Source organism: Pteropus vampyrus, unplaced genomic scaffold (assembly GCF_000151845.1).
Source record: "Pteropus vampyrus isolate Shadow unplaced genomic scaffold, Pvam_2.0 Scaffold160, whole genome shotgun sequence".
Taxonomy (NCBI): Eukaryota; Metazoa; Chordata; class Mammalia; order Chiroptera; family Pteropodidae; genus Pteropus; species Pteropus vampyrus.
Genome location: NW_011888941.1, coordinates 803,324 through 817,899, shown reverse-complemented (window position 1 = coordinate 817,899; position 14,576 = coordinate 803,324). Strand labels below are relative to the sequence as shown.

Below are 14,576 nucleotides of genomic sequence, written 5' to 3'. Positions count from 1 at the left end.
TTAATGTTATTAATAGTCCCCACTTTATTGGATTGTTGTGAGAACTGAATAAATTAATATGTAAAAAGCAGTTAAAAATCATCTGACATGTAGTCAATGGCAGAGATATTCGTTATATGCCATACATTAGTGATGTTCGGGGAACCTACTCAAGCTTTTCGAACCTATGAAATGGATATAAAAATTCCTGCCCAGTTACTTTGGAGAGTTATTGAGAAAATTACAGATAATTAACGTACCTGACAGTATTTTAACTGAATCATATTATGCAAATAAGCAAATATTACTGAAGCTGTATTAGACATAAACTCCTAATGTGATGTCATTTTGGAACGGGGAGTTTTCTGGCAAAGAGTAGATTGGTATTTCTGGCTAAAAGAGTCACACTAGTCACCACAGCTGATAAATTCCTCATTCCAAAAAGATCAAACAAAACTACATTTAAAAAGCAGGGTATTTCTACACACTCACTCAAGTCTAAAGCAACCAAGTGTGAAATGTATAAATAACTTGGTGTCTGAGTGATAGGACAGTAAATTTAAGTCAATATCGTGAAGAATTATCAGGAACTGAAATCTAAATGGTAGTCAAAGATAACGAGAAACTTCAAGGAAATAAAAGGTCAGCTTGCAACCAGAAGTTTCTCAATATTCCTTACGTAAACACAGAAATTTAATTACTACCATGCCGAAGTGGTTCTGTTTCTCTTTGTTTTTCATTGTTGAATCATTTCCTGTCTTGACAAAGGCAATACCTCTTTCCCATTCTCCCTACACTTCTAAACTTCAGATCACTATTGTGAAAGCAATCCCCCTCCTCATTGCGAAATAGGTATCCCAACCCATTAAATGTCACATGCACACATGTACATGTGCACACACACGCACATGCACACACATGTCTACCATATCTGAAGTCCTTATTGGTATTTCATAGCTTGTGTCATTATCTAGCTTACTGTATTACTTTGTGATCTTGTTTATTAACCGTTTGCCTCTACTAGAATGTGAACACCATGAAGGTAGAGTTTTGTTCTATTTTGTTCACTATTGTATTATCACTGTCTGGAAGAAAGCCTGCATGAGCTAAGTGCATTTTAAATAATTTATAGGAGGGAGGGAAGGAAGGAGAAGGGGAGGAATCATTTTACTCTGCACATTGAAAGTCCTTGCACTTGATTTCAGTAGTTTTCGACCTTTCCATTCAATAATATCTCATTTTCTTTGCCCCAATTCTTTTTCACAACCAGTTATCATCCTCTTGGCCATGTTTATTTTGTCTCCCCATGCCCTATCAATGCATATATGCGGGCCTTTAGTTTTAGGATAACTTATCTGTCCTGGATCCTTCCAAAGTAGGTAGGGAGCTGACTCAGCCAAAGGGACATCAAAAGATGGAGACCTGGAGCAAAGTGTTTCTCACCTGAACATGGGAGGGAGCAGAGCAAAGAAAGCCAAAGCCCAACTCATCAATCAAGGCTGCCACACCCAAAGGCCCAGAAGAGGTATTTACATAGGAGCTTAGACCAGCAGCTTCAATTCATGGCTTGTCTTTTGGGCGAATAATTGGACTGGGAAGAGAACTGACACTAAAGCCCCCCTCCTTCAAACCCAGGTTTGAAGATGGCCTTACCTGTGGAGTCACTTGTCTCTAAGGCTTGGCTCTCATCATACAGACCCTGGAATTCAGGCCTCTCAGCATCTTAAACTCATAATGTTCTTATGAGACAGATGTGTAAGTCTAGAAGGGAATTTCAACTTCTCAGTTTAAAATAAAACCTATCACTGCCAAAGGAACAAGCTGTTGCTATTCACTCACAGCATGTTTTCTTCTCCAGGAAGGACACATTGGGAAACCAAGATGCCTTCAGAAGTTGTCTTAATGATCAAGGAATGAGGCAGGAGTGGGATCCTAGTGCTTAACACCATCAGTCTCGGAGGCCTTCATCTTCACCCTGCACCAAGGCCTCTCAGGTGCTGTGACTTCATGGTCTGAGAGGGCACTGTCCCATTATCTGGGAGGCCTTATGTCTTGCTCCATAGCAGGCCAGGCCTCTTTGAGATGGACACATTTTTTTCTTTAGCTATATTCCAGAGCATAGCATAGAAGCCAGTTCATTGCAGTAAGGCGGTCCAGTCTTACTTCTAGTGATTCAAAGGGTGATCTTCTGTGCTGGGAATCACATGTTTTGAACATATAAAACAAATGTGTGTTCTTTCCCAGTCACCCTTTAATTATTTCTGGTTGCCCAGTGGCTTCATACCGTGGAAGAAGAAGCACCCATTACTTCAGGGAACAGAAGATGGAGGAAAGAACAAAGAAGCTAATGCTGGTGTTTAAACTTCAGAAGAGAGTTTAAGTCCATGCTTAAACTCTCAATAGCTTAAGCTAAAATGTTATTAATTGTAATATGCACAATGGGAAAAAAAAATGCTGCCAAGTAACTATGATCTATCATCTATTAATAGATGAAAATATGTGGTGAAAAACTGTGCCAGGTACAGAGAGAAAAGGAGTTTATTTGGAATGCCTTCAACTGAGCTTTACGTCCCAAGGGTCAAGGATCAAGACTGGACTCATAAGCCAAAGAATAAGCGAGGCTAGACCGGGACAGTGGGCAGTGGAGCTCATTTGCCACGTAGCTGGGGCACAGAAGATGTCCTGTGACTGACAGGAAGAGCCCACAGAAGAAGACAAAGGAGGAAGCAGGAGCTTAGCTCTCATGGCTAAGTCTGGAAGAGCGAGTAGAAACCTGTGGTCACTGAGAACAGTAAGAAGCAGAACTGAGAAACTATACACATGCAAATTTTATCTAGAAAAATGCTAGCCTGCTCCTAAAGAAAACACTAGGACCAAGTATAGAAAGTCTGCTAATGTGATTTCACCTATTTCTTCCAATGGGAGAAAAAAATGAACCCAAGATGTTTGGAAGACACAAACTTTTTTTTGTGCCCTCTAACCTAACACAGTGCAAAGCACTTCATGAATACTTTTTAATACTTTAAAATCACACTTAAACAAAGTGATCGCAACTCCAGGAAATCGATCTCTGTCTAGTCCCCTTTCTGGATCACTAGCAGCATTTATAGACTTTCTTATAAAGAAAATTCCCAAAATACACCTAGGAGCACTGAGATGTAATAAAATTAATCCAGAAACATCATTTACAGAAGTGCGTTGGCCATTTACACCAAAACCTGGCTGACCTTTATATTTTATATTTGTTATTTTGAAAAGAAGGGAGAAAAGAAGCAGTTACCATATTTACTGAAGAGTCAATGTGGCAAAAATCATTAAGTAATGCCGTGCTCACCATCAAACCTCTTAATGGCTGCACGATCTTTTCAGACTCAGAGTTTTCACTGTTACTGATAGAGACACCACCATTCTGTGTGTGAGAAGAGGGGAAAGCTCTTCAATTTCTTCCTTAAGAGGGCTGGGGAGGGACAAGGAAAGTGTTCGAAGTTAGAGAAAAGGAAAGAGATGAATAAGGCAACAACTAGAAAAAGTCTGAACCACCCCATGCAATAAACCCAATGAAAACCGACGTGTGTAACCTACACAGGCTTCTTGTCCACCCTGACAAACCACAGCATTAGAAACAACATGCTTTTCTTCCACACAATCCAGACTAGCCAGATAAAGAGTGCTGGGCAATCTCATACTTGCCCTGTTCTTTAGTTTTGGCCATCAAAACCTTCCAGGCAGGGCTGCCCACTGCCTCCGGGATAAACCCCAGACGACTGGATCTCACGTTCCAGACCCACCTTGATCTCCCTGGATCCTACCTTTTAGACAGTTTCCCTCCTGGCCCTTGATGCTTCTTGGCTTCAGTCAAACACCACCCAGATCCCCTTGATGGTTCTCCATCACTGACTCTTCCCTCTACCCAGAATGTTGTCTGTCCATCTTTCTCCTCCAACTCAGTTCCCTCCTCCTCATCCTTGCAAACCCACCCTAAATTCTGATACTCCTTCCAAGGCGTGTGCTAGGGTCTTCTCACCCCTTTGACTGGGCGAAAAGTCAGTTATGTCCCCTCTCTGAACCGTGGGCTTCACCTTCCCCTCCTGATGGCATGGGCAACCCCCATTTTGCAGCATTTCAGTTCTCTCCCTGATACACAGTCCAATGCTTAAAGCCTGGCTCTTTCTCCTTAGCTTGAACAGAGCAAATGTTTAAAGCTCTGCCAGTTGAATGAAAGTGACTACATTTACATGGCAGCTGATCCTTTAACAAGGTTTGAACTGCATGAGGCCACTTATACGCAGATTCTTTTCCAAAAAATACTGTAAGTATATTTTCTCTTGATTATGATAGCATTTTCATTTCTCTAGCGTACTTTATTATAAGAATACAATATGTAATATAACATATAAAATATGAATTGACTGTTTATGTTATCAGTAAGGCTTCCGGTCAACAGCAGGTTTGTAAATGTTAGGTTTGTAAGTGTCAAAAATTATATATGGAGGATGCAGGGGTAGTGCCCCAACCCCGACATTATTCAAGGCCCAGCTGTACTTATGCCCACCGTGCCTTAGAAAATTCAAACCACACTGACAAGATAGAGAGCCTTTGATAACTTGCAGAGATGAGGTTCTCTGGGAAAAGTCCACCAGCAGGCAGCATTTGGCAATCGCTCAGGATAGCCTTGTTCTAGCCAGCCTCTTTTTTACTTGATAAGTTACTGAATTCATGGCTGTCTACTTCCTGGGTCAGTGGTTCTCAATCCACATTATACCAGCTACACAGTATAATCACCTTGAGAGTTTTTTAAAATTTTTATGCCAAGGCAGCATCCCAGACCGACTGCATCACAACCTCTTGGGGTGTAGGGAGCAGGCATTAGTATTTTCTAAGGCTCCTCAGGTGATTTCCATACACAGCCAGGATTGACAATTGCTGGCCTAGATCACAGAGGGGATCAAGGTCAGGAGCGGTTTGTTCGGTTTGTACGTAATGCAGTGGGTTCACTAATGCAGCAGCACTCCTTTTCTACGCTGACCCGGCAGACCAGGACCAGGCCAAGAAAGAGCTCAGCTCCAGGGCCTCGTCCACATGCAGCAGGTTGGCCTGGAACAACGACTTACGATCTGGACCTCAGTTCCAGACTAAAAGAAGTACCTGTGTTCACCGCCCACCCTACCCTTCCCCACCAGCACTTCTCGCTTGTCTATGAATCTAGATTCTGTACACTATGTCGCACTGCCTTATGAAATTCTTTTAAAATTTCAACCAGGAAAAAAAAAAAAACTTAATTCTGATCTTGCAGTTAAATAAATCTCAGAATTTGAGGTCAATGATAAGTATTCAAGCACGGTGAGTGGTGTTGGGTTTAATTTCTCACGTACTGCAATAGCAAAAATGTAACCTCCTTTCTCCCTATGAGTCAGCTCAGTAACCCACTGAGTTAATCTAGAGAAATGCTTAAACCTTGAGGGAGATTTATTCAAAAGAGGTAGTCATGGAAAGTTCAAACGAGACTTTTGAAGTCAAGTCTAAGTACACATTCTATCACCACTGACTACGATCATATATTTTTTCCTCAGGAAAGAAATCCTGTGAATCTTTGCCAATAGTTTTACAGATTATCCTCTTTTTGTTTTGATTGTTTTGTTTCCAGCTTTATTAAAATATAGTTCTCATATAACATAGAGTCAGTTTAAGGTGTACGTGTTCACTGGGTACATTTACTATTGCGATGTGATTGCCACCACAGCACTAGCTAACATCTCCATTGCATCATATAACCACCACCTCTTGTGGGTGGTGAGAATATTTAAGATCTATTCTCTTTGCAACTATCAAGTATATAACACAGTATTATTAGCTATAATCACCATGTTGCATATTAGAACCCCCAACTTGCTAACCTTGTATCCTTTAGCCATCTCCCCATTTTTTCCACCCTCAGCCCCTAGTCACGCCACTTCAGTCTTTATTTCTCTGGGTTCAGCTATTTTTAGATTCCACATATAAGTGATGTTACGTGTCTTTCTCTGTCTGGCTTATTTCACTTAGCATAATGCCCTCATGTTCCATCTATGTTGTTGCAAATGTCAGGATTTCCTTCTCTCTTGTGGCTGAATAATATTCCAAGATATATATATCTCACCTACTTTATCCATTTATCCATTGACAGACATTTAGGTTTTTTTCATATCTTGGCTACCAGAGAAATATCTACCTGGTCCCTATTATACTTGTATTGATCTTAGCTTGTTATTATACATATATTACACTTGTATTGATTTTAGCTCAAATCTTACCTACTAGTCATTTCAGAGGCTAGAATACAAGCTTTGCACATAATATCTTTTTTAAAAATTAGCTTACAGGTACATGTGCTAATTTGGACAATAAATTCCTATCAGAGGTGGTGGAAAGAAGCCTTAATCGTATGCTTTGGCATTCAAGCAGATATGACTGCTCCAACGACATCTTAAAGAGAACTATTCTATAAATTAGCATTTCCCATCTTCAAATCTCCTTATAATTTTGCACAATGAAATATAAAGACATTTAGGGATCCAGCAGACCCACGTCCAAATCCTGACTCTGCTATTTACTTGCTACCATCGTGAGAAGTAGCCTGCTATCTTGGGGCCTCAATTCCTTCAGAACAAATTGAAAATAATAAAAACCCATGCAAGGAACACATGTAGTATCTGCAAAGCACCCAGACCTCACTGGGAGGGGATGGATGGCAGCTGGCACCTGTGCAGAAGGGCTCTGCTCTGTTGATACCTCCAACAGTTGGACAGAACAGCTGCTCAACAGCCTGGAGTAAAGAGATAAAAGGGCAAGAAGTAAAATTGCAGGTAATAAAAGGTCTAGTAAGAGTTACCCAGGATTTCCAGTCAAGTTCTACCCTCTCATTAACTCCGGGAATAGAATTAGGAAAGCCACATCAGTGTTGGGGCAGGGGGGCGGGGGGCGGTGAACTCATGGCTTTGGAATGTGTTGGCTTTGTGACGCACGTGGGAAAATGTTTGTATAAGTGACCGATGCAGCTACACTGTTAACTTCAGCCAAGAAGGATTGTGTTGTCAGGAGGATCAGCATGTTTATAAAAAAGACACAGGATAATTTGTAAGCGTGTTCACTTCCAATAATTTCCTTTCATATGATAAAAAAAAAAAAAAAAGAGGCAAACTTTCTGCAAAAGACACAAACATGCAATTGCTTAGTTCTATAGCAATGTCATCATTCATTCATTAATTTTGGGGATGTCTGAAATCTTCAGAATCAAACATGTTAAAATCCTCATGAAAATGTTAGTCTTTAAAGCAATCATACCATCATTGTGGACAGATTGAACATGGATAAAGGAAAACCAAAAGCCTAAAAACCTGTGAATCCTAAATATTTATTTCGATCATGACGAGCACAGATACATTTCAAGTTTTGTAAATATGATCTGGACTTTTCTTTTATAATCATCCCTTGGCAGCCCCTTTCACCTATTGTTATCATGTCATAACCACCCACCCTCGTGTTGGGTTCATCTGGGCAATTCCATCTGAGTTAAACACCTGAGATTCACCTGCAGAGTCTCTTCTTCTCGGAAGTAAACCCTGCCCTCTTATCCCTGGACCAGGAGGATCCCTGAGATGTTCACTGATATAGCAGCTTTCCCACTTTCTGCCCAGATAGTCCTACATCCGTGAAAACCTGCATCCCTTACCACCTCTTCTGAGTAGATGATCGCCGAGGTCTTCATCCTAGACACCACACACATATGCGTGCACACACACACACATGCAGACACACACTTAACCCCCACTCTGTTCTGGCTACTCTGTTTTGATGACTTGTGCCGTAGGGATGGGCCTGAGTGCCCAATCAACAATACTTTTTCTCAGTCCTCTATGTTTATTTATTCACAATATGGAAGCACCTCTCAGCTTAGAGCCTCATCATCTGGTTGTTCCAGTCCACACCCCTTCTAAGGGCCTTGCCAATGATACAGACTCCTAAAGCAAAGAAGCCCCATAATAATGGAACCAGAGGGGCCAGAGGAAAAGAGGCTGCAATTTAGAGAGGGTCCTCTCCTGAGGGCATTAAAGGCTTAGGACTTTTGCTCTATCCTGGAGCACAGACACCCACGGCCTCCGAGTCCAGGGGCCAGTCCCAGCTCTGCCCTTTGCCCACTCTGTGGTCTTGTGGAAAGTTCTTGATTCTTCACCTCTAAAGTTAAGGGATAATCCTCCAGAGAAGCTACAGCCCCAAAGGGCTCCCCAGCACCAAGCAGGTCCCCGAGGCAGATTTGCACCTGGCTCACACTGCAAGGCCAAGGTTTTTATCTGGAACCCAGAAATGGCCAAGCCCTCTCTGCTGTCCCCTTCTTGCCTTCCTTTTGATTGCTGACCTTTGATTCTGTCTTAAAACTGACCATGAGCTACTTCGCATTTTCTTCATCTTTGTAATTTCCCTCCCACCTCCTCCTCCTCTCACCGTCTGCAGCACACGGGGCAGGGCTTAACCCAGACTGGACACTCCATAGTAATTTGTCTAAATGATCAATTAATTGAGTGATGTATGAGTTTATAAATGAGAAAGTTCTTCATAAACTGAGTTTTAATTCTGGGAGAGGTAGAATATATTTTTGCGGAACATTTCCATGGCCATATTTAGGCAAAAGCTTTTGTCGCTTGTCACACACACCGGAATTCAGGGCTGGGCAAGAGCGTGCCACGTGCTGGATGTCAGCCTTATACCCTGTGACAACCTTTTGTAGCAAATACAAAAACATCCTCCAGTGCTCGTGCACAGGAGCTGTGTCTCTCTAACATCACATAGGTGAGCATTTACGGTCTTTGAGATGAGACTTTACAGACTCTGCCACCATCTTCCCAGACTGTGGCTAAAGGCTACCTGAAATTCAGAAGAAAATCTGAACTCCTTGCAAGTGGTCCCAAATGCCCGTGGTGATCTGGCCCTGCATCTGTCTCCCACTCACTTCCAACCTCTCCGCCACCCATGGACAGTCACGTACAGACCCTCTTTCTGTTCCTCTAACACGGCCCTAATGCTGCTGGTTTCTCTGCCCTCAGCCCGTCTGCCTTACCCCTCGTCTCTCCCCCACCATGATGCCCCATCGCCAAGCTAACATAGATCTTGTCCCGTTGATCACCATCTCAACAGCCACCTGTCTCTTTTATAGTGTTATTGCTACATGTGCTACTCGAGTTGCTGCCGGGCTGTTTTTTGTGAGCCCTGAAGGCAGCAGCCATATCTCCCTTCTGTACTGTGGCATCCCACAGTTAATTTGATGTGGTTAGCTTGAATGGGCCATTGGAAGCCCAGATAGCTGGTTAAACATTGCTTCTGGGTATGTCTGGTAGAGATTAGCATTTGAATTGGTGGACTGAATAAAGCAGATGGCCTTCCCCAGTGAGCGGCCGCATCTAATCTGTAGAAGACCTAAGAATAACAAAAAGGCAAAGAAAGACTGGATTACCTCTGCCTGAATGCTTAAGCTGGAATGCTGATCTTCTCCTGCCCTTGCTGCTCCAGGTTCTCAGGCCTTCAGACCTGGATGGAGTGTCCAACAGTGGCTCTCTGGCTCTCAGGCCTTGGAAATACACCACTGGCTTTCTTCGGTCTGTGGCTTGCAGATGGCCAGCTGTGGGACTTATCCTTCATAACCGCATGAGCCAATAACTTACCATAAATTTCTTCCTATCCTATTGGTCCTGTTTCTCTGGAGAACTCTGACTAATGCAGTATAAAAGAGGTGGAAGAAAACACAAGAAACTACTAAGAACAGTTACCTATTGGTGAGAAAGAGGGAAAGAGATAGCTGAGAAAAGGATACCATTTGGTATCTTTACCAAATGGCCTTTTAAACTACGTGTCATTGATTCAAAAGTAAATAAACCATGTGTTGTCTATTTAGAAGAAAAATTTTTAATTCCAAAATCTTACTGAAAAGTTTAACAGAAAAATAATTAAAATGCCTTTTTAAATTATATTCTTATCTCTATTTTATAACTGGAACAACTAAGCAAAGAGAAGGTAGATAAATTGCCCAAGAGAAAACAGAGTTGTGTCCCCACACCCGAGCTAGCACTTGCCGTGCCCTCCCGGTCTCCTCGAGGCATTCTTAGGGCTTCTTTGGTGCTGAGTTGGGGCTTACTGGATAGGAAGTAAGAGGAAAGTGTCCCTGCGTATTGTAAACACTTATTGTGTGTGAGTCAGTGTGATAACTCGGATGGTCTCGCCAGGGAACATCTGGTCTGACAATCAACTCCAGGTGCCACTTCACACTGTCCCATGTACGTTCAGAAAGACTGAGGCTCAGTGTCCCCCTCGAACTCCCGAGAAAAGAAAGGACATGGCTGAGCTTCCAGGCTCAACACCTCCAAATGCAACGGAACTGAACTCTTAGCAACTTTGGTTAGAAGAACATCAGCAGCCAGTTGTCCGGACCAGTGTGGCACATGGGCGAGGAAGCTAAACTGACTTGACGTAGATTGGTGGTTCTTTTATCCCCAGCTGGCACCTCTGGGCCATGTACTGAGCTTCTCCAAGTCTCAGTTTGTTTAGATCCTAGAGCTAGACTAATAACACTGATCTGGCAAGTTTGTGAAAAAGATTAGAAATGATGGATGTAAAGAACCCAGGAGAGTGCATATTCTTTAATGGGAGCATGATACATGGTGACCATACACCCAGGTGAGCAGCACAAATGTCATCATCCGCCCAAAACCCATGTGTCGTTGTCTCTAAAGATCAGTCAGTCCTACCCTCACCAATGTGCGGACTCAAGAGTAAGATTGTCTGAATCACGAATCCCCACTGCGCACCAACTACTGGTGTGACTAAGCAGATCATTGTCTTTAATCTGCAAAATAAGATGATAATAATGGCCACCTTATCTCTGAGGCACTTAGAACCAGGTCTCACACGTAGTAAGTGCTCTATTAAGTAATAGCCATCATCATTACTTATTCAGTATCCAAGTTCAAACCATTCCTAAACGTCACTTTGGTTCTGATTTAACGCTGAGCTGCGGGTTAGAGTGAAAGTTTGTATTCCCTATAAAGATTTTTGTGCTCACACCAAGTCCAGGTAAGCTTTCTCCTTATGAAAGCTGTGCTCTACATTTTCCTGGTTCTACCCTTGGCTTGTATTCATTTACTTAGTCTCCATGAAGAGCTTTAGAAGTTTACGCGAAAGAAATAGAAACCAACCCAAACTAAACTAAACAAACAAAATAATCAATTTGCTTCCAGAAAAGCTCCATTTTTTTAATCTTCTGTAATTCTTTTTTGAGATATAGCTGTCTCTGCAGGGTTAGGTTAAAATGTTCCTAGGTCCCTTCTTTTGAGCCTCCACAGGGTGTCAGACCTCAAACCAGGCCCTGGAGAGAGAAACACATACACATTAACAGTCCCTGCCTTTGAGGAGTTCTCATTGGAGGTCAGAGCAAAGCAAGTGGACAAAGACGATGCAATATGGGAAGAATCGCATACTGCCCTATATGCAAGCGAGAAAAAAAAAAAGAGCAACTAATATAAAACATTTTTAGCCTAAGTATGTCCATATGCTGTTAGAACACATTAAACACTGCTGAATCTGAGAGCCAAGAAATACATTGTAATATACTCACAACTTTTCAAATTTAGAATTATAAGACATTGTCAAAATTTCAGCATGCACCTCTCCCAACTATATTTTATAAAGTAAGAATAGAAATAGTAACACCATAGTAATAGTAACATTTCGTATTTTTACTTTTTCCTATTCAGAGAACTTTCCTCTATCTCATCTCTTCCTGTTCCCAGTTCATGCAGTGGCATGAAAAGTTGATCCTTATCTCTAAATTTTATAGGTGAAAAGGAGATAAAATCACAAATACTGAGGTTTGCCCTAGGTTGTTCAAATGGTAAAAAAAAAGAAAAAAGAAAAAGAAAAAAAAACAGAGCAAAAGCATCTGACTTACTGAGTGACAGCAAATGAGGTCAAAGGGCTCAGAAATCAGGTTGGCATAAGTTACTGTAACAGACACTCGCTTTGATAACAAGTAACCAAAAAGGCAAGAAACGGAACCCAAAGGAACAGAAAAGGAAGCCAGAGGTTTTACAAAGGGCTTCTTTAAAGCAAGTTAAGACAACAAAATAGCCTTTTCCAGTTTAACAGATTAGAACATTTTTTAAAAATTATAAAACCCAATTTTGGTGAAAATGTGGGAAAACGGTATTCATACAGGGTTGGAGGGGACACAAGTTAATAGCATTTTCCTACATTAATTTAGTAGCAGGGATCCTGAGCTTCAAAAATACTCATGTCTTTTGACCCCACAGAAGCTCTGGGGATCAAGCTCATAGAAATAATCCAGAAGCAATCCAAAGACTTCTCTACAAAGATGTTAGTCTTCATAATGTCAATAATAAGGGGAAAAAAATCAAATGTTTACCAACACGATTTAATAAATTAAATGTATAATGTGATTTAAAAGCTTTTGTAGGAAGAAATTCATTAACATGACAAGGTGTTTACAATATATTGCTGAAAGGGAAAGTAAGTAACAAAACATCATGTACCACAAGAATTTTTTTTTTCAAAATATAAGTGTGTTCAGAGAAAATATATACCCACCAAAATGTTAACAGTGTTTGTCTCACGATGCTAGGTTTTTGTTTTTCACCTTTTTTACTTGTCAATATGCATTCCCTTTTGGTTTTATTTTTCAATAGTGAATATGTGCTGTTTGTGTACATGTTTAAAGATCTATTTCAAAAGTGAGTCTTAGCCCATCTTTGACCATACCTGTCAAGTTTCTCTCCTAAGTAAGCCCACAGGCAGGCGCCCAAATGGTTTGTGAGTTAAAAGATTAGCATGTGGATTTGAGAAAGGCCGTTAGTATATTTTAAATTCATCACCACTAACAGGAAGGGAAAATTCATCTCAAGAAGTGTTCCGCTCCTTCTGAGCAGCACTGTTTCTTTTTTTTTTTTCCTAACGGATCCACACATTTAGAGTAAACACACTCGGCCTATAAAACACACAGCATGATCCCCTGGCAGTGAATACTGTGATTTCCCGAACCAGCTGGTCACCAACTGCATCTTCCAGAATAACATCCTCCCCCACCATCCAGCTTTTCCTACAGTCACAGTACATACTAGCATTTTGCATCAGAGCAAGGAGTTTTGAGTTGAATTGAATTAAAAGGTGAAACTCATTTTGTTCTCCTTTTCATTTTCTTACTTCCTTTCTTGAATCTGCCAGATTCTGTCCCATTTTCTTATTTTTTCCCACAACAACAGTACTGATAGAAATTATGGGTGTCAAGGGTGTCCAATAAGAAATACAGGACAATGTTTTTCACCCCTATGAGAGTGCACAGTCTTCCTTACAGCTGAAGGCGTAACATTTGTAAAGTCTCTGAAAAAAACATGCTCATGCTTTTAAGGTGACAGTTTAAGCCCTTATTGAAGGAAGCAGGTACAAGTCTTGCTAATATTATACATTATGATTTTAAATGCAACTAATGGATGTCTGTTGATAATCATGCAATGACTTCAGTCAAACACTGGGCCAGGTTATGCTCTGCTAAAATTGTAGAAGCTAAATGGAAAGTAATCAAATAAGTCTTTTTTCTAACATCAGCAACCATTTTAAACAGACTATTTGCAATACCCTTTACTTCAACCTCATTATTTACCAAAAGTCACAACTATTTATGGCTCGTAAGTAGTACCTCATGATAAAATATATTTCCCATACAATGCATGGTTAATCTTCCAAAGAATAAAACATACATAATCGCAGGTTATTTTTTAATGTGACTCGTAGACACATCTTAAGGTTAAATGTGCCTACAGAACCACATAGCTCCAAGAAAATCTTCAAATCTTGTTTTAACAGAGTAACACTATCATTTCATCAGATTCCATTTGTCCCTCCTAAATATTTCATCCATGTCTAAGTAAACAGAAAGAAAAGGAGAGAAAAATACAGGAACAAAAACCTGAAGTGCAGTTCATCATCTTACCGTTTCCTTTCTTGGTCACCAAGTCATGCAGGCCCGGCTGGCCCGGCAAGAGACGGTCACTGTGACTGCAGGTTAGCGTAGGGTTTCTCCCCAGAACGAAGCCAGCTGAGCTGACATCGGTTATTAAAAACAAAAGTGCGTTTTGAAGTCAGCCCTGGGTAGACTGGCCAATTCCCTTTTTTTCTTTCCAAAGAGCCCGGGGTCTGGTTTACTGAGCACAAGAGTGACGCCTCACATCTTGTCAGAAGACACAACTGCTGAGGTTAAAAGAAAGAAGAAAGTGGACTCTGAGTGATGCCTGTGTCAGAGCCTGCGAGGGCTTTAATCCTCAGCAGTGACACATGCAGGGAACTATGAGCAGGAAACTCAGAGTCGGGCAGCCAGCCAGACTCATTCAGAAAACGTGCCAAACCCTTATGAAATACCAGCACTCTCACTGCATGTTCACTACTAGCTTTTCACAAGGCTATGTCTCTCCCCTCATACGACTCTGTGTTAAACCTGGACAAGGCTTGCTGACATGTCCGGCCTGTCATAGCATCCTATCAACAGTATCTGTAGTCTCACACCC

At 41.3% G+C, this 14,576-nt stretch overlaps 1 protein-coding gene across 4 annotated transcripts in view; it reads right to left on the bottom strand.

Moving 5' to 3' along the window:
* Positions 1-14,311, bottom strand: part of IL1R1 (interleukin 1 receptor type 1) — a 58,516-nt gene extending 44,205 nt beyond the window's left edge. For 3 of the 4 annotated variants that reach the window (XM_023536585.1, XM_023536584.1, XM_023536586.1), the window contains exon 1: positions 14,006-14,311. The gene's annotated coding sequence lies outside the window, so the exon portion shown is untranslated. The remainder of the gene's footprint in view (positions 1-14,005) is intronic. The other variant, XM_011370122.2, reaches the window with a different exon arrangement.
* Positions 14,312-14,576: the final 265 nt, after the last annotated feature.